The following is a 23,118-nucleotide window of genomic DNA, read 5'->3' on the forward strand; positions in this document are numbered from 1 at the left end:
TCTATAACATAACATAAAATTTTATTTGTATACCGCAATACACCATGAAGTTCAATGCGGTTAACAGGTGTTAAATAGAGGATCATCATAAGAAGTAAGGGTACAATGACAAGTAACATAGGAGTGTAAATAACAAAGGATAATTACACAATGGGGGGGGGGGGGTGACATTGGAAAAAGGCAACCTAGAAAAGGACTTGGGGATTTTGGCGGATAGAACAATGAAACTGGCAGCACAATGCGCAGCGGCCTTGAAAAAGGCGAACAGAATGTTGGGCATTATCAAAAAAGGTATCACTACCAGAACCAAGGAAGTTATCCTCCCGCTGTACAGGACAATGGTGCGACCGCATCTGGAATACTGCGTCCAGTACTGGTCGCCGTACCTAAAGAAAGATATGGCGATACTCGAGAGGGTCCAGAGAAGAGCAACAAAAATGATAAAGGGCATGGAAAACCTCTCATATGCTGAGAGGCTGGAGAAGCTGGGGCTCTTTTCCCTGGAAAAGCGGAGACTTAGAGAGGATATGATAGAAACTTATAAGATCATGAAGGGTATGATGAAGGTAAAGAGAGACAGATTCTTCAGACTGGCGGGGGCAGCAAAATCTAGAGGGCACTCAAAAAAATTGAGGGGAGATAGATTTAGAACAAATGCTAGGAAGTTCTTCTTCACCCAGAGGGTGGTGGACACCTGGAATGCGCTTCCAGAGGAGATGGTTGAGCAGAGTACGATTTTGGGTTTCAAAAAGGGATAGGACGAGTTCCTGAAGGGAAAGGGGATCCAGGGGTATAATTAGAAGGTTACTATACAATACAAAACGCCCTTGAGTAATAGATCACTATAGGTCCTTGACCTGGGGGGCCGCCGCGGGAGCGGACTGCTGGGCGTGATGGACCTATGGTCTGACTCAGCAGAGGCAATGCTTATGTTCTTATGATTGTGCCAGGTCTGAGTCAAATACAATACAGGTGAGGCGATATGAGGAGAGCTCAAGAAATAAACAGAGTTTGGATAACCCACATTTACATGTTTGTTACACAAATAGAATACTAACGCTTACATATATGTGTACATACTCGCCTAAAAGCTATTCTAGAGCATGCAGAGCATGGACAGGACTTACATGGTACAAGGCTTAATCCTTCTGAAATTGGATTATTGCAACTCATTGTATCTTGGACTGACACAGGCAAAGAATAAGGTCTTGCAGTTGGTAATAAATTCAGCTGTTAGGCTGATTACAAACACGCCTAGAATGGCGCATATTTCACCTGCCCTGAAACAACTTAATTGGCTCCCAGTGAGACAGAGAGTACAGCATAAAGTTCTTACGATGGTACACCAGGTTCTATATAGGTCGGCTCCGGCATGTTTTCATGTATTGTGGGAGATCTATAACCCTGGAAGGTCTTTGAGATCAGAGGGAGGGGATGAGACTAACAGCTACTAAAGAAACAGGAGTGCGATATGTGTTTTAAAATGAAAATGTTTAGTATCACTGGTGTACATTTGTGGCATAATCTGCCTGGGCAATTGAGATTGTGCAAGGAGTATGTGAACTTTAAGAAATTACTTAAGACACAATTATTTGTCAATGCCTATATGGAAGACAAAGGAATGATCTTAATATGGTCTTGGGGATGTTGCCGCCATATATATTCAGATAGTGAATGTTTTCTATGACTATAATGAAAATTGTCTATGTTTGTGGATTTTATGGAATTTTATGAATGTTTTTATTGGAAGACGCCTAGATATAGGCAGTATATAAATATGTTAAATAAATAAATGTGTAACTTACAAAATACTGTATGTAAGGAACATCTCTGCTGGTATAAGTGTGAGGGCCCAATTTTTATCCCCCCCTCCCCCCATACTGGGTTATGCTAATATCCTATACCAGAATCTAGACAGCCGTCAGGACCACTAAGTGGAGGAACCCAGTTAAAGGATTACCCCTTAGTGTATCCGTGCACATTGCATATAATCTTAACATGCAGTAAAAATAACATTTCTGTGCAATCATCACAGAGGGCAAGCTAGAAATGGCCTTACACTTAGGAGCTCATAATCAAAAGAGAAAAAAGTCCAAAAACCGGCCTAAGTCGGCACTTGGACGATCATAAGTCAAAAACGTCCAAGTGCCGATAATAAAACCTGGTTTTGGACGTATTTAAAAATGACCTAGGCCTTCATAGTGCTGCTGAATGACCAAAGCTAAATGGGGCGTTTCAGGAGGAGTGTCGAGGGCGGGAGTTGGGCGGGACGTGGACTGGCTTAGACTTAGTCGTACCGAAAGTTATACAGCCCAGGATCGACAGAACTTCGATGTTGTGACTTAGACCATGTAAAACATGGTCTGAGTCATAAAAACCCACCTAAAGTCACCAGATAATCACCGCAAACACATAAAACAGACCCCTACACACTTCCCCAGTGATCACCAACGCCCCCCCCCATAAAAATATTAATCACACCTTTAAAATTCAGGCTCCAGACCATCATCACCTGGCAGCCTGACATAGGAAAGCCTAGTCATCCAGCACAGAGGTGGCTTAAAGCCATCTTGAGAGTGGGTTAGAGACTCATGGAGAGGAAGACCTATGCCCATAAGCCCCTGTAATCACTGCATTGATACTTAAACATGTGCACTCCCCTATACGTCCCTAAAACCCATATAAGTGGCTCCTGCAGCCATAAGGGCTATTGGGGTGGTAGATAAGTGGGTCTAGGGGATTCTGGAGGTGGTTTGGGGGTCTCACCATGACCTATAAGGGAGCTGTAGTGAGGAGAAGACATGACACCCTTTTTGTGAAGTTCACAGCAGTGCCCTGTAAGGTACCCCACTATTTAGGTGCCATGTCTGGGTGTTCAGTCCATCACTTTGCAGACCCCTTCCACGTCCAACAGAGCTTGTTCTGGGTGTTTTTGACTTGGATGAAAAGTTGAACGAAAATGTGGTATAAAGATGGATGATTTAGTGACTTTGATGATCAGATCTGCAGGACGCATAATTAGACGATTTTCGAAAGGAAAAAAATTTTGGACGTATTTTTCAAAAATGTGTCCTAGGCTGTTTTTTACTTTGGACGACTTGTGACTTAGATGAAAACAGACTTAGACGTTCCTTTCGATTATGCCCCTCCACCTGTATATTAATTTTTGTTGTTAAAATATGGTATGTGCTAAATCCTTACTACATCTTAGTAAAGGGCCCCATAATAATTTGTTAATGACTCAGTTACTAGAGTGCACAGCTTGAGTGAATTTTCTTTTACTGAGGTGATTTGGTTTTCATACTTCCTTTCCTTTACAGAATAATCTATTGTTTTGGCATAAAAGGTATTCACTGCTACTTATAGTCTTGGCTAATTATCTTTTAAGGTGAATGTAATTAATCGTTTGATAAATAGTTCCTTTTTTGTCTTTCACAGAAATGACTTCAAATGATTCATTGCTTCTAAGAAGAGAGTGTGAAAGCCTTCTTGGATATAATCTACACTAAAAATAAGACATTTCCATTCCTAATCTGTGCAAACAGATTTTTAATCAGTATTGTGTTATCCATAATTAATCATATAAATGATGTTCAAAGATAGGAACTGTGACTGATCTCTAACAGAGTAGATGTGCCTGAAAGAATAGATAATATGAAAAGGTACTTGAAAAAAATTACAAGAACTGTATCGAGGATTTGAAAAATGTGCATACACTTGGGATTCAAAAATTCATCAGCCACTTACAGTATATTATCAATTTATAGGACAAGCAACTTGATCAACTGACCATCCTCCTATTATGGAGAAAGTAGAGGATCCAGAGTGTCAATGTCCAATACATAAAAAAACACTTCCTCTACGGATATGTTGAGGGTTCCTGGAGAAATCCTTAAGAGAAAAAAAGGAACTGTTAAGAAAATACAGAGAATGCCACATAACCAAGGACTAAAGCGGCCATCAAATGCACAGTATACAACAGTGACCAATACGTCAGTGCCTTGCATCCTGACAAGGCAAGCCAACCTCTCCAAAAAAACCCTGCCCCAGAGTCAAGCCAGTCACACTGTCAGAAGAGAAAGATCATTGGAGGAGGACATTATGTTTGGGAAGATTGAAGGAACCAAGCGAAGAGGGCAACCTGCAATCAGATGGCTAGACATGTTGAAAAAAACCATGGAGGACCTTACCAGACTAGCACAAAACCGATCTCTTATTAGATCTAAGAACATAAGAATAGCCTTACTGGGTCAGACCAATGGTCCGTCAAGCCCAGTAGCCCGTTCTCACGGTGGCCAATCCAGGTCAGTAGTACCTGGCCAAAACCCAAGGAGTGCAACATTCAATGTTACTGATATAGCGCAAGCAGTGGCTTCCCCCATGTCTTTCTCAATAACAGACTATGGACTTTTCCTCCAGGAACTTGTCCAAACCTTTCTTAAAACCAGCTACGCTATCCGCTCTTACCACATCCTCTGGCAACGCGTTCCACAGCGTAACTATTCTCTGAGTGAAAAAAAATTTCCTCCTATTGGTTTTAAAAGTATAGTAATTGTAATAAAGGAATTGGGAAGATAAGAGTTGCTGACTGGGCTACGACTTGAGGGTTTCAGTGATGGTAATTGGGGGTAGAGGGTAGGGGGTAGAGGGGTTCATTGATGCTTTCTGGGGGTGCAGGGAGTTCAGAGATGCTGACTGGAGGTGCAGGGATGGTTCATTTATGGTGATTATGGCATGGGGTATGGATAGGATGCTTTCAGGTAATGGAATGTATGACTGGAGGGATCAGGGGAAGGATACTGAAGGTTGGGAGAGTGCCATTGCACCAGAACCAGTTATGTATTTATTTACTACTGGCTCTGTTCAGCATTACATGCAGAGCATGATAGCGTGGTTGCTGCTGTATTATCTGTACCTTCATGCACTGATGTGCCGTAGAATGCCGTATCTGCCCTGTGTGGTAAATACAGGGCAGATGCTGACCACATTCCCTGCATGTACTTCAAAGGCATGTTAATTTTTGCATTAAATGTGTGGTAATTACTTTAAAAATAGACAGAAAAGTTTCCTTGGTCACAAAATACAAATGTTTCCAGACTTGGCACGGGAGACGCAAAGGCGCCGCTGTGAATTTCTTCTTCTGAAACCTGGGGTTTTATCTTTGGGGGTGACTTTTTATTTGAGACATCCGTGTAAATGTATTGTGTGTTACCGTACTCTCAAATATGTGTTTTTTGAACCATCCCAATTGACAAACTTTGTGGCAATGTCTCGTCTGAATGCAAACAACCTTTGAGCCCTATAATTTGATTATTGATGACCTCATTTCAGTGCTATAGCTTTCAGTATTTCTTATGTATTATTATTAATTTCTTCTACTATTTCGCCAATTTTCTTTGACTCTTGGATCCTAAGTTGAGGACTTGAGCATAAATAGCAAAATTTGTTAATTTATGAGTTATATTTACTGTGTAATTGATATCTATTCTATTATTGCTTTCTGTACAAGTGTAATACTTGAAATTTAAATTGAAAAATCAATAAAAGATTTAAGCATAAAAATGTGTGGTAATTACAAAACTGCACTTACTTAAAAGGGCCCAATAGAGCACAGAGATTCAGTATGGAAACATATGGACTAGGAAACATCTCTGGCACCCAACATCTATATTTTTGAACAGAAAGAAATCTGTTGATGCAGAAGAACTCTTTAAAAAACAAACCAGTGTAAACTTTTGCTTGGGAAGTGGATGATACCTTATCCAGCCTATCCACACAGCCATCTTGTTATCAAATCAATGAGAGCTGAATTACGTATTCAGAAGTACTTTGATGATTTTTGTGAAAACATATTTCAAAGATCCTCTAACAGCTGTTTCAACTTAGCCCTTGCCACAACACCCAGCCAATCTGGTTTTCATGATATCCACAATGAATATGCATGTGATAGATTTACATACTGAGGCAATTAGGGCCTGATTCTATAAATGGCACTTGTGCCTGACTTGTTGGCAAAGTTGCCAATCAACCACTAAGCGCCGCTTATAGAATCATGTTTAATGGTACCTAGGTGTGCTTAGGCATCACTAAGCATCCTTGTGGTTTTCCTGGCCTAATTTACTGGCACCTAACACAGATGCCTAGCGATGCCTAAGTCAACCACACCTATTCTCTGCCCCTAACCATGCCTAATTCCAGGTAGGCATCGTTAGGCACAGTTAGGTGCCTAAACTTAAGTGTCAATAGGTGCCATGCGATATTCTATGCACAATACTAATTAACTAATTTTTTTAATTGATTTTTAATGGTGTAGTCAATTACCATGCCAATTAAGCCAATTTAAAAAAATTTCATGCAAATTTTAGTTAGGTGTCGCTAGGCGTCCATGATAAGGGTGCCTAGTGGTGCCTAACCCAGGCGCCATTTATGGAATCAGGCCCTTACGCCCAGATTCTCTATAAGGCACTGATATCAACGGCCGTCTAAAAAGCGGCCACTGATCGCATGTCAACAGTGCCCTACGGAGAATCACGCCTCCGTGAAAGATAGGTGCTGGAAATGTAGGCCAGGGTTTTACGGGCATCTATATAAATGCTTTAGGCTGCCTAATGCCACTTCCGGCATTAACCACACCATCAGTAGCATTTGGTGGCCTAAAACGCCTCCATAGGCACGATTCTGGTGAGTATTATTTAGGTACTGGTTGACGCTTTGACGGTGTCATTTTTTGCCATTTTAAACAGCATATTTTAACTAGCAGGTGCCGGTAGAATTTCACCCTTAATGTATATCTATGTTTGCATATGTAATGTGAATATCCTAAAAACCTGACTGACTGGGTGTATATTTATATGAACAAATCAATTCTGGAAGAGATCAAAGCAGCTATGTCACTTGAAGCTTTAGAACTTTGTCAAAAACTGATCATTCAAGCTGCCTCACTTTACATATATGTAATAATGTTAGCTCATAAATAGGGGACTAAATTATTTATATATTGTACAAGTAACGCACCACTGGGATTAAATGCCTTTTCATAAAGAGATTTACCCAAAACAGTTTACAATACATTGAGTAGTAATCAGTTACTCTTAAGTATTTTTTCTATCTGTTCTAACTGTAGTACCTGGGGCAATGGAGGGCTAGGTGACTTGACCAGGGTCATGGGGAGCAAGCTGGGATTGAACTCACAGCCTCAGGGTGCTGAGGCAGTAGCTCTAACCACTATGGCTCTCTTCCCCATATTCCTGATTTACCATCCTCCCTCTCATGCCCTATATTTTTGTTTCTTCTTGTCGTTCATTTCATCACTGTTCTTCAAATTAGTGAATCATGCACCTGGAATGGAGTTAGTTTGGTGCATGAGAGAACACTCTGAACCAAACCCGTTACCCCCAGATATAACAAGATAATACTCGAATCATAATGCAGCCTGGGGATTGAATTGTTTTCATGTAATGTCATGATGCAAATAGAACAAGAAAAATCCTTACTTGAAATGCTCAGAACATTTTATGAGAAATCAATTTCCCTTCGTAACTGAGGCATTATTTGCGTGGAGAGCTTTGAAATATGTTATATCTGATTATATCAGTGGTCTCAAACTCGCGGCCCGGGGGCCACATGCGGCCCGCCAGATACTATTTTGAGGCCCTCGGTATGTTTATCATAATCACAAAAGTAAAATAAAACAGTTTCTTGATCATATGTCTCTTTAGCTATAAATCACAATATTATTATTTAGACAGCTGAAAGGAAAAATTTATAAACTATAAAGAGTTTTACCTCATGCAAAATTGTCCTTAACTATTTTTTTCTGAGGCCCTCCAAGTATCTACAAATCCAAAATGTGGCCCTGCAAAGGGTTTGAGTTTGAGACCACTGGATTATATTGTAATCTTTGTCGAGCAGGAACCGCCTGTTACATGGTTTATAGTTTATTTGGTTATATCCCCCCACCTTTAACAAGGTGGATTACAATACCACATTCACAGTAAGCATTACAAACAGCCATAAGACACACATGTAAAAATTTCATCGACATATACAATTTGACTAATAACAGATTCTCAGCATCCATGCTCCATTTCGCAAAAAAAGATTTCTCTTCAAAAGCTGATATACAATGGAATGGCATTCCATGCGGCTGGACCAGCACAAGGAAAAGCTCCCACACTTGTGACTTTCAACCTTGCCTGCTTTAAAGTAGGAACATATAGTTCTCCAGCTTGGACTGAACATAAACTACATAAAGGTACATACTCAGATATACAGTTGGTTAAATATCTCGGCGTCATTCCATGAAGGCAAAGATAGATTAATGTAATGTACAGTGTTGCATGCATCTGGCAGAGCTATAGAAATGGCAAGTAGTAGAAGTATCTGGTGGTTGAAATTAAAGTGCCATACCTGAAAATGCAAACAGGATTCTTTTGAAAGGGTTCCTGGTTAAAGTTTAAAGTAGGGCACTTTTATAATATGCCTATGACTGTTTCCTTTAATCCGAAATCCATTAGGACATTAGACTAACAGTAGGCCCTTATTTTAGAAGCTCTACCTGTGTTTTCCGCAATATATTACTATAAATAATACAACGAAGGCTACAATCATACTTTGAACAAGAACTACCCAAAGTTCAGGCTGATTTCATTAAAGATTGAGGGAAAGAGACATTATTACCAATGTTAGATGGATATTGGAGAAGAGCAAAGAATACCAAAAGCCCCTATACTTTTGCTTCATTGACTACAGCAATGCTTTTGACTGTGTGGATCACGATAAATTATGCAGAACTCTAGCACAAATGGGAATACCCAAACACATAATTCAGCTGAAAAACAGACTGTACAAAAACCAAAAAGCTACAGTGAGAATAGAATATGGCAACACTGACTGGTTTCCAATTAAACATGGCGTCAGGTAAGGATGCATTTTATTACCTTAGCTGTTCAACCTTTACAGTGAAGCCATCTTCAGAAAGCAAATTTTGAAGAAGAGAGTGCTGGTTTCAAAGTTGGTGGCTGAAATATACAATGCTCATCACCAGCAGCAAAGACGGCATGCTGTATCTACTGAGAAAAGACAAAGCTGAAAGTCATAACATGGGATTAGAACTGAATATAAACAAGACAAAGATCATGAACATGGAAAATGATGAAGATTTTGAGCTTGATGGTAATAGAATAGAAGTTGTAAAGGAGTTCAATCTCTTGAGCTTTTTAGTAAACAAAGAAGCAACTAGCAGGGAAGAAATACTCTGCAGAATAGCACTTGGTCACCCTTCAATAAAGGCTTTTGATACAGTATTCAAAGGCAAGGAAATAACACTCCAAATGAAAATCAGACTTATCCACACACTCATTTTCTCAGTGATCAATTATGAATGCGAAAACTGGACACTACAGAAACAAGACATAAGATTGACTCATTTGAGTTTTGGTGTTGGAGAAAGATTTTATGCGTGCCTAGGAAAGCCAGAAGAACTAACAAATCAGCTTTGGAAGAGATCAAACTGGCTATGTCACTTGAAGTCCAAATGATAAAGTTATGACTGTCTTACTTTGGCCATACTGTCAGAAGAGAAAGATCATTGGAGGACATCATGTTTGGGAAGATCAAAGGAACCAGGCAAAGAGGGCGACCTACAATCAGATGGCTGGACATCATGGTGAAAACAACCATGGGGATGATGCTGGAGGACCTTACCGGACTAGCATAAAACCAATTTCCTTTTAGATTTATAATTCATCAGGTAGCTAGGACTCAAACACAAGTCAATGGCACTTAACTAACTAACCTGTGTTTTGGACGTCTGAAAACTGCCACTTAGACATTCATATTGTATAGACATGAACATCTTGTGACAAACCTAGCACCTGCACTAGTTTTGCACATAATAGGATCCTGTGCAGAAGAGCTGACCAGATTAATTCTGGTGACCATCTTGAGGCTGACCTCCCTTGCCCATATGGTGATCTGGATCAGGGGCAGGCAGACTGGCAATAGCGGCATCCTATCCATAAGTCAGCTAGGGCAGCCAAAGATAAGCTAGCTGAGCCTAGAAAATCCAGGCAAAGCAGGCAAGGGAAGCCTGCAGTGGAACCAGAGCCCATCCCCCTCTACAGGCTGAAGGGGAGTGGCTTTGGGCTGATTAAAGGCAGGCTGAAATAAGCAGTAGGGGGAGGAGAGAGTGACGAGGCTGAGTCACTCCAGCAGCCTCGAGCAGAGCAACAGCCTTGGAACAAGGAAGCAGTGACTGAGGTCCCAGACTGGCCTATGCAGGAGGTGGAAGAAAGCCTTCCCACTTCTACCTGCCAGTTGCCAGAGTGGGTGGAAGGAATGGAAGTGCAGGAAGCTGGCTCCATTACAGAGAGTCAGGCACAGCCCATGGACATTAATTAACAGTGAGTAGCTGGAAAAGCAGCCAGTGGTTTTTCCACTCTTTGAGCAGGGAATGCTTTATGTTCTGCTCCTTGTCATGGAAGCTAAACTTTAGGTCAACTGAGGAGGTTACTTACCTGAGGGATTTACTACTGTGACCATGTGAAGTTTGGGGCTAAAGTATATTGAACTGCATGAATGATCTGTAATTCTAAACTTCCCTGTGTGTGCAGTAGCTGGAAGAGTAATTACAGAACCTCTCTCAGCTGTGCTGCCTACTGAGAAATAACTGAAGCACTCAGCAGCCTTGGAAAACGGTTTTGTTGTCAGCTGCCCAGGGAGAACATGAACTGCCTGTTGTTATAAGTTATGATAGGACTTCATGTACCTGCTGTGGAAATCTCCTGCATGTCTCAAACCACTGCTACAAGAGAAAAGTTTTTGTTTTTCTGAAATATGAGCCTAGTCTCTTTACTGAACCAGAGTGAATGGTCTCAGGTGGGACAGATCTGTTTAGGTGTTCTTTTGAACCTTTAATCTTTTTCTTCTCCTTCATTCAAGGAAAAACGCAAAGACTATTACTCCAACCTCATAGGCACCGACAAACCAGACACAAAAAAACTGTTCAACCTAGTAAGAAACCTTACTGACACTAAACCATGTCTAGCCACCCAGGAAAACCTAATACCTACAGCCTCTCAGTTAGCAGACCACTTCAAAAATAAAATCATCTCAATTAGAACAACATTCAACAACTCACAAAACAACACAAACAAGATTCTAATAAAACCCACATCAGATGAAGCAATATCAGCTGACAGGTTCTGGACCGACTTCCCTACAACCCAGTGGACTGAACTGGACAGGCTATACAAAAAATATTGCAAATCATCATGTGACTTGAATAACTGCCCACCATACCTACTAGCAACAGCTTCCATCAACTTCAAAGCTAGCTACACATTATGGCTGCAAACCACACTCAGGGAAGGCCAGTTCCCACCAGAGCTCGGAGAAATTATAATCACGCCTATACTGAAGGATCCCAAAGGTCTAACAAATAACCCATCAAATTACAGACCAATCGCTTCTATCCCAACATACGTCAAAATAATAGAAGGACTAGTTGCACAACAAATGTCCACTTACCTTGAAGCCCACAATATCTTACATCCATCCCAATCCGGATTCAGAACCAACTACAGTACAGAAACTCTCCTGGTATCTCTACTAGACATAGCTCGAAGTCACCTCAGCCAAGGAAATAGACTGCTAATCATCCAATTTGATCTCTCAGCTGCATTCGATCTAGTGGACCACTCCATTCTTCTCCAAAAACTAGACGCAATAGGAATTTCAGGTAAAGTTCATAACTGGTTCCAAGGCTTCCTTAAAACTAGAACATACAGAGTCAAATCAAAAGACACTCTATCTGAACCATGGTCCAATCCATGTGGAGTACCACAAGGCTCTCCCCTCTCTCCCACACTTTTCAACCTATTCATATCCTCCCTAGGCACCACCCTAGACACCCAAAATATTACTTCTTTCAGCTACGCAGACGACATAACCATCCTCCTTCCATTCGACATACACAACCCAATCTCCACAGAATGCCTGAAAACTACATTAGAAACAGTGGATAAATGGATGACAGATCACAAGCTGAAGCTGAACTCTGACAAAACCAAATTCTTATTACTAGAGAAGGACAAAAAACCATCCCTAACAGAACTGGAAGTAAACTCAATCAAGTACCCTATACAGAACTCCCTTAAAATCCTAGGAATACATTTAGACAGATGCTGCACAATGCAAACACAAATCCTAAAGGTCACCCAAAAAGCATTCTTCACAATGCGAAATTTAAGAAAAATCAGGAAATTCTTTAACAAAGACCAATTCAGGATCATTGTCCAATCCCTTGTGCTAAGTATTGTCGACTATTGCAACAGCCTCTACCTACCTTGCCCGACCAACACAATAAAAAAACTACAGACCATCCAGAACACAGCCCTCAGACTCATATACTCACTCAGCAAATACGACCACATTACCAATGCATACCTAGAATCTCACTGGCTACCAATAAAAGCAAGAACACAATTCAAACTCTACTGTCTCATTTTCAAAGTAACCCATGGCACGGCACCCAGTTACCTAATTAATCGTTTCCATCACTACCACCCACCAAGAAAAAGGAGAACACAGAACCTTTTCACCTATCCACCACTCAACGGAACTTGTCGTAAGAAACTCTACGACAACCTCCTGGGGACACAGGCAGCTAAAATAGACTCTGACATCTCAAAATTACTGACCAAAACAACAGACATAAAAGAGTTCCGCAAAGAAATAAAAACACTACTGTTCAAAAAATATCTCCCATCACTCTAACCACCACCCAACGAGTTCCCAACCAACGACTTCGGAAACACCCATCTATACTATCTCTTTGTCTGTGACCTAAAATGTAATGTAACTCTTCTACTTTACACCTGATTTAAACGATCGAGTTGCCATGTATTACCTCTGCAAAATGCAATATCTTCTGTCATATGTAATAACTTCTGTGACAAGTATTATCTTCTGTGAACTTGAAGTATCATAACTCTTTACTGTTACTGTAATATACTCCTAACCTGAAATGTAATTCAACTGGAACTGTCCAGATATCTTCTATAATGTAATCCGCCTAGAACCGCAAGGCACAGGCGGAATAGAAATCCCTAATGTAATGTAATGTAATTATTGAAAACTGGATTTTGTGGAGTGCTGCATGTGTGGCCTGTATGCTTTGTTCTTTTGACCACCAAGGTCAGATTAAAATTATTATTGTGTTTTGGAAGAATTCTGACTGGACTTTGTATTTTGTTGAGTGGTTGAAGCCAATACTTACCCTTTTCTCCAAGGCCTAGGCGATTGCCTAAGGTCCAGTCAAAGACACGCCAGAGCATAGATTTTGTCACGATACCACTCTGCTCTGAGGAGTGCTTGTGACAATCTAAAACTGCAGTACATCCATATGACAACAGGGCATGAACTGGGCTAGGGAAAGGCTATGGATGTCCAAAAGATGTCTAAAGAGATAGACATTGTTTTTAGACCTGGTACTCACCACATCCAGATTACAGAAAGGTGCTTCCACTGGAGGGGCTAATCCATTAATCCAATAGTTGCTGCCCTTCCCCACCCCTCTCCCATGTGAAACTGGCAAAGGGATACTAGGCTCTATGACAGCTTCAGAACTAAGGAGGTTCATGGCACTATTAGTCTCTTAATTGACTTCCCTCTGGAGTGAATGAGTGGCCTAATGGTTAGAGTAGGGGCTGAGGATCCTGGTTCAAATCCCTTTTCAACTCTTTATCATTTTTTTAGAATTGTGAGCCCTCCAAGGACAGAAAATACTATATCTGAATGTACACTGCTTCAATAGCCTTTTGGATTTGCAGGTTTCTTAAATATCACTTGCAAGCCTGAAGGCTATTTAAGTGTACATTCAGCTACAGCAGATATTTTAATGTGCTTGGACGGTTAACAGTTTTTTGTGGGGGGGTTTTAAGATAATAAACAGCTATAGTAGGATTTAAACTAAAGTCTCCTGGTTCTCAGCCCACTGCTCATACCATTGAACTATTCTTCTGCTTTGCATGGTTATGGCCATTTTATAACATTGATAGTCCTATGCTGCTACAATGACTTCTATGTCCTTTCTTTGACTCTGTTCATAATTTGGACCATTCAGTTTGTAAATGGATGCTCATTCTAGATGTCTACAGCACCTTTCTCATGTATTTTAGAAGATGCTGGGCATCAATCAGTGACTCTTTGTATAAAGGCATTGCACTGAAACTTAAGAATAGATTACAGGTGTTGCAGAGCACAGCAGATAGCATAGCATAGTATAGTATTCGTATTCTTTGTGGGTATCTTGAACACCTGATGGCTGTGTGTGTACTGAATATTGAGGGCCATGTTTTTAATTGTTAAACAGTACATTATATTATACCAGTAACTCCTAGGGCAGTGGTAGGCAAATTCATTACTCAAAGGAGCCAAAATCAGCAGTACAACGATTAAGATTTTTTTTGAGAGTCATACCCCGTGCCCGCTTGTGCTACGACAGCTATGTCAACCCGACTGACACACCGCTCGCCCACATGTAGTCGAAATCGATTCATGGCAGAGCCTAGAGAATGACACAGGGAAAAAATTTGTCTCCGTCCCTGCCCCGTCACCGTGAGCTCAGTCCCCGTCCCAGCAAACCATCTGATCCCATCCACACAAGCCTCAAATAGTTTTATACTGAACTTATATTAAAGTATAAAAAGAAACAATATTCTTTACAATTGTCAATTTATAAATCAGCGTCTTCTCCCTACTCTCTCTTCCCCATTTCCCTTCAGCGTCCTCAGCCCACTCTCTCTCCACTTCCCTTCAGTGCACGCACATAAAAACAAGCAAGCAATTTTATATCATTTTCATTCTATTCATTCATAGAAATTAAAGTCTAAATAATGCCAGTCACATAACAAAACATGATTTTACAAAAATAATTCCCTGCACAGTCAAGCCTGCAAGGATTACTAGATGTCTTTCAGCAACTCCCCTCCCTCCCCCTTACCTTCGTAGCCAAGTCAAAATGATCTACCAACAATAAAATGTTTAAAAACACAAAGCACACTGTACGCAGAGAAAATGTTAATTATCATTTATATTCTGCGGGTTTTCAAAGAGGTCAAGGCAGATGACTTTATGTAATGTCACCTCAGTAACAACTATACAAAAATAGACAAATATATCCCTTCCCTTTTACTAAACCGCAATAATGGTTTTTAGCGCAGGGAACTACGCTGAATGCCCTGTGCTGCTCTCGATGCTCATAGGCTCCCTGCGCTAAAAAACGCTATTGCGGTTTAGTAAAAGGGGTCTATAGTGCAAAACGGACACATTTTGATCACTAAATTGAAAATAAAATCATTTTTCCTACCTTTGTTGTCTGGTAATTTCACCAGTCTCTGGTTGCACTTTATTCTTTTGACTGTGCATCCAATATTTCTTCCCTTCTTTCAGCCTCCTGTATGCTTCCTCTCCTCCAGACCTCATTCCCTTCCCCAACTTTTTCTTTCTTTCACCCTGCCCCCTTCTTTCTTTCTCTCTCCATGCCCCATTTCTTTCTGTATGTCTGTCTTTCTCTCTCTCTCTCTGTGCCCCATTTCTTTCTTTCTGTCTGTCTTTCTCTCTCCATGCCCCCTTTCTGTCTGTCTTCCTATCTTTCTCTCTCCATGCCCCCTTTCTGTCTGTCTCCCTATCTTTCTCTCTCCATGCCCCCTTTCTGTCTGTCTCTCCTCCCTTCTTTCTTTCTGTCTCCCTGTCCCCCTTCCTTTCTTTCTTTCTCCCTGCCCTCCCCCAAGCCACTGCCATTTGGAAACAGGCTGCCACCGCCACCGGTGAATAGGCTGCCACTGCCGCCATCAAGGAACAGGCCGCCCCGAGTTCTGCGCTCTCCCTGCTTCCCTTACCCGTAAAGAAGACACTGAAGTGCCGGGCAGCGATTGTCTGGTCCAGAACTTCTTCTCCGACGTCAGAATTGATGTCGGGTGGCAAAGGTTGGTCAGCTCGGCGCTTCAGTATCCTCTTTACGGGGAATGGAAGCAGGATGGGCACCCCTGCTCTAGACGAGCCGCGAGCCACACTCAAGTGGCTAAAGACCCGCATGCGGCTCACGAGCCACAGTTTGCCGACCACTGTCCTAGGGAGATTCTGCACAACTGCATAGCATAGCAACAAAATTCCTCACCCCTGCAGAACATGCAGAATTTTCAAATATTTTACTCAGAATTCCCCAGGCATAAATTGTTATTATCTTGTGCCTCATAAATAAATGCAACCATCAATGAAGTTCTAAATTACTCAGAAAAGTTCCTGGACATTACAAACCATTTTTGGGGGGGGGGGGGGCAGGAAATGCACAATTCACAAATGAAATCTGGAATCTTAGTTGATAGCAATACAGTTTTACAAAAGACGAAGAGCAAAATTCTAACAAGTTCCTTGAAGACTCCAGTTTCTGGCAGAAAACCTCTCCGAAGCTTAAATTATACAGAAAATTTACAACTTTTCACTTTCTTACAGAGGTAGTAGGATAAAACAGAGAAATCTTTGCTATAGGTTATTACTGCAATTTAGTACAATGTGGAAATTTCAATACAAATAAAGTTTTAAAAATTACACAAAAATGAAACATGCTTGGATAAGCCGAATGTGTAACTTTCTCACTCCAAGATTTAAAACTGCTCTGCTTGGAGCTTCATTCAGTGAAGACCACAACAAGCTGATTATGATACTTAACACCTACTCACAGGAAGTATGCATGACATCAGCAGAGCAACCCATTGATCTCTTTATTTATTGGGTTATTTTTCTTAAAAAAAAAAAATCTTGTTGCTTTTCTTTCTGGCGCTACCATCTTTCTTAAATTAAAAAAAAAAAGCTTTATGCAAATTCATGGGTGCTAGAGGGTAAAACAGGCAAATAAATTCTTATCACGGCATAATCAATGTCAAATGAACTGCTATGATACCATGGAAACAAAAGCGAGATAACTGGCTTCTAGCACTGAATACAAATTAACAATCAAAGATTCACTTCATGATTGAAAAATCAAGTTGCTAGGGCAACTTGCAAGGTTGGCACGCGTTATTAAAATGAATTTAAAAAATGAGGTCCAACTGAAGTTGCTCTTTTTAGGGATTTTACATATTGATCATCTATTTATCTAAATATGCATTCATGCCGATATTTGCAGCATTCTACAATGTTTCTAGTCTAGAGTTTATGCAATGGATTCTATAAGCTGCAATTTTAAAATTGAAGCTGTTATCACTGTATTATTCTGATATCAACAAGGGATGAATAGGACCCTGTGGTTTAGATTTTCAGTAGTACATCATACTTTGCAGGTCATAACCTTATATACTGCATTAAAAGGTCTCATCACTTCCTATAATTCTATCTGTTCAGAAAATCCTCCCTTGATCTTTTGCATATAAAGCTATTGCCATCACCATAAAATACCAAAAGAGGATGGCAACTATATAACAAATAAATAGAAAATTGTTAGCAGTCATACAATATGAAGAAAATCTACCCAAACTAGCCACAAACAGCTTTGTGAAAAATCAATATTGGATGGGTTTTGGAGGGCTCACCATACAAAATAAGAAGGTTCTAGTAACATGTGTACCTGGGACTTTTAAAGGTGACATTCGTTGTAGTACCACCTAAAGCAGTGTTTCTCAATACACGGTATGCGTACTCCTAGGGGTACATGAGCCACTTGTAAGGGGTACGCAGTGCTGGAACTGTATGTCTCCCAACTTCCGTCACATCTATGCAGTACCGGTGCTGTATGTCTCCCTTCCTCCTGCCATCACGTATCTCCCTCCTTCCTCATCAAGTTTCAAGTTTATTTAGTTTTTGATTACCTTGCATAGTCCAAATCCCCAGCCTCCCTCCCTCCCCGAACAGCAGCAGCAGCTCACTGTGTGACCTTTGCTAGGCCAGTCCGCCTCTGATGAAAGAGGAAGTTGCATCATCGAAGGCGAGCCGGACTAGCGAAGGACCTGAGGCTGCCTGATGGAATCGCCGGCTCAGAAGTATCTCTCCTTAGTGGCAGCTCACTGTGTGTTTTTAACTTCCCCATGCAGCTGCCGCTAGTGTTAGTTCCATCAGGCAGCCTCAGGGCTTTTGGTAAACATCCTTGTTTGCTTAAACAGTCTTCTTAAATCTCAGTTTTTAAGATATCTGAGAATTGGCTCAGACCTATCAGAATATAAAAGGCAGGGTTGTCAGCTATTTCACTGTATGAGGAATAGAGGCTTTTCTCCTCAAATCCTTAGAGGTGCCTATAGGAGAGCTACATTTTCCAAAAGAGATTTGCTGTTTTTGCAACGGGATTGTTCTCAGGACGTACAAGCTTTGACATATGTCCTATTATATTCTTCTATAATTACCAAGTAGTACATAAGTTACATAACATTAGGACATTTTGAATATGGATCCAGCATTCAGGGGGGTCTTCTCTGAGGGTTGTGTCCATGCAGCAGCGGAATTTGAAAAAATATTGAGCCTCTCTGATGTCAACACAATGTTTTCACAGAATAATGAGTTAGAGGGCCATTAGAAAAGTCATAACTGCTTTATTTGCAATATCACCCTGGAATTCGAGGGTGGTTTTACTGATCCCTGCAATGGGAAGAGGTTTTCCTTTGTTTTAAATAGAACCACCTGTACTACCTCGTTTGTGGTATATGTTATACCTTGTACATGTCCGAAACAGTGAAGGGGAAGGCAGGCCAAATCATCCCCCTCACTGCACCAGGACATCAGTTTCGATCTTCAGTGGGAAGCCCCGCTCCCTTCAGCACCTAGAAGGGTGCTCCCAGGGCTCCATATATCTTTTATATAATTGTGGGATCCATTTGATATTCAGCTGCAGCCTACCTAACTGTCTTATATAAGCCCTGGCTAAATATTGGCCATGACCCACATAAGGTCTATAAAATACTAAGTGAAATGGAAAGGGTAGTTATGAATTGCTTGTTCACTCTTTCCAAAAATGTTAGGACTAGGGGCATGTGATGAAGCTACTAAGTAGTAGATTTAAAGCAAATGGAGAAAATATTCACACAATGTCTAATTAAACTCTGGAATTCATTGCCAGAGAATGTGGTGAAATCAGATAGCTTATTGGTGTTCAAAAACAGTTTGGATAATTTCCTATAAGAGAAGGCCATAGGCCATTATTGAGATAGCTTGGGGAAATCCACTGCTTGTTCCTAGGATAAGCAGCATAAAATATGTTTTACCACTTGGGATCTAGCTAGGTTCTTGGGGCCTGTGTTGGCCACTGTTGGAAACAGGATACTGGGCTTGATGGACCTTCAGTATATCCCAGTATGGCCATTCTTATGTACTTATAAGCTCCAGCAGCCTGCACCGCTTAAATTAGCACCAGATATTCAGTGTGCCAGTGCGCAGACATTTCCCAGCACTGAATATCTGGGGCTAATTCTGTATTTCAAAAACACTGACTACTGTGGTTTGAATATTAACTCCATAGTCTTTGTTCAGGGTTCAGCAATATGCTATGAAGAAAACAACCCTAGCAGTGGTTGGTATTTTTTTAAATGTTAATATGCTATAGCAGTGGTTCCCAACCCTGTCCTGGAGGACCACCAGCCAGATTTTCAGGATTGCCTTAATGAATATGCATTAGAGAGATTTGCATGTAATGGAGTGGCAGGTATGCATATCTGTACCATGCATATTCATTAAGGCTATCCTGAAAACCTGACTGGCTGATGGTTCTCCAGGACAGGGTTGGGAACCACTGTGCTATAGAACTCATACCCTCTAATACAGGCCTGCACAACTCCGGTCCTTGAGGGCCAAATCCAGTCAGGTTTTCAGGATTTTCCCAGTGAATTTGCATGAGATCTATTTGCCTGCACTGCTTCTATTGTATGCATATTGATCTCATGCATATTCATTTGGGAAATCTTGAAAACCTGGCCTGGCGAGGGCCAAAGTTGTACAGGCCTGATCTAATATATAATTTCAAAGGTTTATTTTATTTCTTCTTATCAACAGCTCAACTACACAGCAGTGAATGTTACACAGTATCAGGTGGGTATCTTTCAACAAAATTTAACATTTTACAAGTTGAAATATTATAATAATTATATATATTTAGAATTTGATGCTTTCTATTTTTTTCCTTTTCTTGCAGAATCCAGGACAATTCATTATCACTTCCTGCAGACTGTTATAGCACTGTAAACACTTTTTTTCAGGTAAGTTAAAAAAAAAAAAAATACTCTCTCTGCTCAATTAAGTTAGTCTGCTAAAAACAAACAAAAATGATCACTTATCCTCTGTAGTCTTTTCCTTGCTGTGGGCACCCAAAGCAGTGGCATGGTAAGGGTGAGCAGCATCCCCTTCCCTCGCACCTTTTTAACTTCTCTGGCGTGAACAGCATGCCCACATTGGTGTCAGGTTGTGGGTCCCAGAGGTGACATCAGAGAGAACACCGATGCCAACATGGACAGCAACCTCACACCGGGGAATTAAAAGAGATAGGAGGAAGGCAAGGGGCACGCGGCAAGGAGAGGAGCGGGTGGACGGAGAGGAGAAGGAAGACCGTGCCCGTGGCAGCCCATCACCCACCCCCCTACCCCCGTATTCCCCTTACTACCCCACTGACCATAAGAGCAATCTTCAGGCACTAGGAAAGATGGTCTTTCAATAAATGGCTATATGAAGAGCTGACAAGCTGTTTTCCAAGACAGAAGAAAAATCCAACAAAAGCAACACAAGAAAGTTACAGAATTGGAAAGAGTCTCGGAATTCAAACAATCATAAGCAATAGCTGTATGGTGACAATTTTTATTGAAGGTAAAAGCAGTAACTGGATGTTAACAACGCCAGACAGAGCCGTGTTTCAGTTTACCCATCAAACTGTAGACTCTTATCTAGCTCTTGTTTGGCTGAAATAACTATGTGAACAGGCTACATAAATGCCCCCCCCCTAAAAAAAAAAAAATTATTCCATATATTCCTCAGTTCTTAATTCTTTCTCAGGGGCGATCAAATAAAGAAATCTCACAAAAGTGTGGTTAAAACAGTCAAAGCTTTGAGAAGCATTTCTGCATCCTCCAAAATAATGGGACATCAGAAAGGCTTCTCAAACACCAGTGACTGACCATTTTATTGGGAATAATGAAAGGAATTAATTCATTATTAAACAAACGTAGTTGGTACATCGTCCAATTACAATCCATCTACAAATTATATATTCTATTGGTTCTACCCAAGTCATATGTTTTTTTTAAATTTTACTTCCTTAGCAACAATGACTTAACTCATCACATGCTATTGTCTCATCTTTGTCAGCAATAGAAGGGACATGCTTACTGAGGTCACGCTGACCCTTGCAGACATGTTCTCTTCTATTGCAAATATGTTTACAGAAACAATCACATGATTTTCTATAACTACAAGCTCATCAATATTTGTCATACTATGTAAATGGAAGAAAAATATGTTTTTATAAACAGATGTGTTTTTCTCTCTAAACCATCTAAACAACTACTGGAAGAAAAATATGTTTTTATATACAATTAATGATATTTTAGGTAGTGTGACTTTCAGCTCATTTTCATGGAACCATTGTTATGGCCTCAGCATCTTGTTCCAGACATTAAACCAAAATATTTTGTTCTATGAAGGAAAAATATGTATTATGCAAACTGTGCTGTTTACACCTTGCTGTGTCAATTATTCAGCTACTTCTTTCATATAATATTAGTGTATTTTAAAGTCTTAACTAAAAGTGTATCTAATACATATTGGTTATGGGTCCCCCTTATATTCTGCATAATACAATTATCCCCATCACTCTCAAACTTCCAAAACTATTTTTTTAAAAATCTGTAGGTATCATCTGACCTCTAACTATCCTCCCCCCCATAAAAAAAATCATAAAGGGTTTGCAAGGTAACCTCCCCTTCAACACTCAAGCCTACTTTCAAATGTACCCTTGCTAGTCAGGTTTTCAGGATAAATACAATGGGGCCGATATTCAGACCACAGGATGCCATTTCCAGGGACCAGCATTGAATATCCGGTTTATTTTTGGATGGCTCAAACTTAGCCAAATAAGTTGATTTTAAACACTGGCCAGCTACGTTATAGTGGCCAAAGATAGACTTGCTTTTTGCATGGCCCAATTTGGCTGCTAAATTTAGGGCCTCTTTTATTAAACTGCGCTGGCAGTTTTTAGTGCAGAAAGCCACGCTGAATGGCCTACACTGCTCCCGATGTTCATAGGAACTCTATGAGGATCAAGAGCAGCACGGTTCTCTGCGCTACAAACTGCTAACGCAGTTTAATAGAAGAAGGGGTTAGCTGATGAGTGCTAAAAATTGGCAGCTTTCAGGCACTATAGCTGGCCATGTTTTAGCCACTAACAATGAATATTCAGCAGAGAAAGCCAACTGTCTCCCGCTGAATATTAGTGGTTAGTCAGTCAAGCATTATTTAACCAGACAGGAACGTTCCTGGCCAGTTAAATAGCGTTGAATATCAGGTGGTATGAATATTCATGAAAGAAATTTGCATACAATAGAGATAGTATATGCATATAAATCTCATTCATATTCATTGTGGATATCCTGAAAACTTGACTTGCAAAGGGGTACTTCAGGACCAACATGGGAAACACTGTTCTAGAACCAACTTCAGAATCAGCCATTTATCACTGGGATGCTTGAATGCTTCAGCACCTTTTATCCTATTTGCTTCACACAGAAACAATGTGACACTCAGTTCTTCACATGCACAAACTTTAATCATTTTTAAATTATTTTCTCTGGGTTCTAGTTTGAACCAGATAATAGCATTTCTTGTGCCCCCCCCCCCTCTTTATTTACAGGGCTGTATTGAAACACATCAAAACCTCAACATAAAATCAGCTTCTCTAAACCACTTTAATGTTAAGAGTTCATTCCCCTCAATTTTTAAAAGTTGCTCAGTATTCCATTCTGAGAGCTTGTTAAACTTTTGACAGCTTTCTCTCACCATACAACTGAGACATCAATGTAACTTATTAGCACCCCTCAACAGTTGCTATCATCACTTCATGTCAGTCTAAACTAAATTTTACACATTTCAGCC

Source organism: Geotrypetes seraphini, chromosome 1 (assembly GCF_902459505.1).
Source record: "Geotrypetes seraphini chromosome 1, aGeoSer1.1, whole genome shotgun sequence".
In the NCBI taxonomy this organism is placed as follows: domain Eukaryota; kingdom Metazoa; phylum Chordata; class Amphibia; order Gymnophiona; family Dermophiidae; genus Geotrypetes; species Geotrypetes seraphini.